Source organism: Sinocyclocheilus anshuiensis, unplaced genomic scaffold (assembly GCF_001515605.1).
Source record: "Sinocyclocheilus anshuiensis isolate Anshui unplaced genomic scaffold, SAMN03320099.WGS_v1.1 scaffold167, whole genome shotgun sequence".
Taxonomy (NCBI): Eukaryota; Metazoa; Chordata; class Actinopteri; order Cypriniformes; family Cyprinidae; genus Sinocyclocheilus; species Sinocyclocheilus anshuiensis.
Window position 1 is genome coordinate 976,098 of NW_015552552.1, and position 2,430 is coordinate 978,527.

Consider the following 2,430-nt stretch of genomic DNA (forward strand, 5'->3'; position numbering starts at 1 on the left):
CAAGTGAGAGGAAACATGCAATATGGATGTAGACAAGCTCATGAAGACAGTCATTCAAAAATGCCATACTTTATAACTACGAGTAACAAAGACAACATCATTTAATAGAAAAAAATGTTGCATGTTAAATGTTAAGTTTATAATATGCATAGTTGATCGATAAATTTAGGGGCTGTGTGTGCTATAGGCCTACAGACTGATTTACAACACGTGAATTCATTTATTTATCCTGAAAGAAATGGAAGTGACATGAGAGCCTGCCAGAGGGAGAAAAGATGAGTAGCCTTTATAGTTATATATACAATACTCATTTTGTGAAAGAAACACTTCTTCAAATTATATTTTAAATGATCATTAGGCCAATTGCTGCTTGCCCACTTCAGACATTAGGCCTAATGTGCGTTTTTCTTCTTCAAATTATAGCTAAATAGTTTGTAGTGATTAATTTTAAATCTAGATTAAATCAAGGTTTATCTAATAATTCTGTTGCACCAAACTTTAAACCTTTAAAAATAAGCAGGTTTACATTTTAACCCATAATTTTGATCCTGGATTTAAGTTATATTTAAGATGAACATTAATCCTGTTGCACCATAACTTTAAATCTCGATTATGGATTAATTTTAAACTTAATGGAGGTTTAAATAAAATAAAATGCACATGCAAATAAAATATGTAACTGATCGAACAAAAACAGTGGAGATCTGACAAAAACAGGTCTCAGAGGTGTTTATTACAAATTAAAATTAAAATGAAAGCACATGGAGTTGGCAGAGTGCGAGGGTCGTGGCGGGATGCGGATCCGTCACTCATGGTGCACCTCGGTGTCGGACAAACAGAAGAAATGAGGAATATTTAACAGCAGTGGTCACAGTGATGATGAGGCGAGCAGCAGTGATCATGCCCGCTCCGCGTCCCTACTGGGCGGCGATCAACCGGGCAGGGCAGCGCTTTTCACGAGCGGAGATCGCTACTAGACGAATCATGTAATTTTTTTGTAACTGATCGAACAAAAACAGTGGAGATCTGACAAAAACAGGTCTTAGAAGTGTGTATTACAAATAACTAAAATTAAAGCAGATCGAGTTGGCAGAGTGCGAGGGTCGTGGCGGGATGCAGATCCGTCACTCATGGTGCACCTCGGTGTCGGACAAACAGAAGAAGTGAGGAATATTTAACAGCAGCGGTCACGGTGATGATGAGGCGAGCACCAGTGATCAAAGGACAGGGCAGCGCTTTTCACGAGCGGAGATCGCTACTAGACGAATCATGTAATTTTTTTTTCTTATCTCGGTTCTTTTGTCGCAAGTTGTGTTATTACTCCATTAATTTATACTAGCCTATCCAGCGCTCCCTGAACGCAGTCTCTGGCCTATTGCCAGTCAAGCGCACGCACATACGCTGCAAGGATGTGTCTATAACGACTTTGATCTGATCATAAAGTCTTTCCGAGTCACAGGGCTCAAGTCCAAGTCAAGTCTCGCTGTCAAAGGCTAAGTCTTCTTTAATTATGTCGAGTCGCAAGTCATCAAATTTGGGACTCGAGTCCGGGTCAAGTCTCGAGTCATTGCTGTCAAAGTCTAAGTCGAGTCTCAAGTCTTCTTTAATTATGTCGAGTCGAGTCGCAAGTCATCACATTTGGGACTCGAGTCCGAGTCAAGTCTCGAGTCGCTCGAGTCGTGTCCACACTCCTGGTAAACGCGCCGTGTTCTGATTGACTGATGATGCGATCTGCTTGATCTGCTTGATCAGATTGCATGGTAATGCCAAGTGTAAACGCAGCCAAATATATTTTGTTCCCATTTGCTCAAAATAACAACTATATTGTCAACATTAAATAACTAGTGTTTTCACGACTTTCAAAAAGATGGGGAAAAAAAACAACAAAAAACGGAGTCTGATAACGGCAGTCGGGAGAAAAAACAATGTCAAATTCACCTTAACTCCCATAGACCCTGCATTAGAAACACCCTCACAGCAGTGTAAACTAGTTTTTTGTAATTTAATGCAAAGGTAATATAATACAAAGTAAAGTCCTATAAATGTGCATGCATTTAAAAATTGAAAATATAAAAAAACTTTGCAGGATTTGCAATGCTGATGATTCAATGGGCTGTCGCAGTCTGTGAAAAGGGTCCATATTTAATTTTGGTAACACTTAAATCCTTTATGTATTATAGTAGTAGTTTTAATGCATTATGCACCTTATTATGCATTGTTCAATCTCATTAATAATTGTAACCACAGTTAATACATTATAACACTTATAAATTAATTGTTACACTGCATTTTAAATTTGGTAATTATTTATATTACCACAAGATACAATGTATTACAAGGCACATTAAAATTATTCATAATGCATCATACCCTTTAATAACCCTTTGTAATGCATTATACATAAAAGCTTCAAGTAAAGTGGCACCTTCT

The 2,430-nt window shown here is 37.7% G+C and overlaps 1 protein-coding gene across 1 annotated transcript in view; it reads left to right on the forward strand.

The window, feature by feature from the left end:
- Window positions 1–2,430, forward strand: part of LOC107664501 (E3 ubiquitin-protein ligase pellino homolog 2) — a 61,816-nt gene that overhangs the window by 53,784 nt on the left and 5,602 nt on the right. The window lies entirely within an intron of this gene.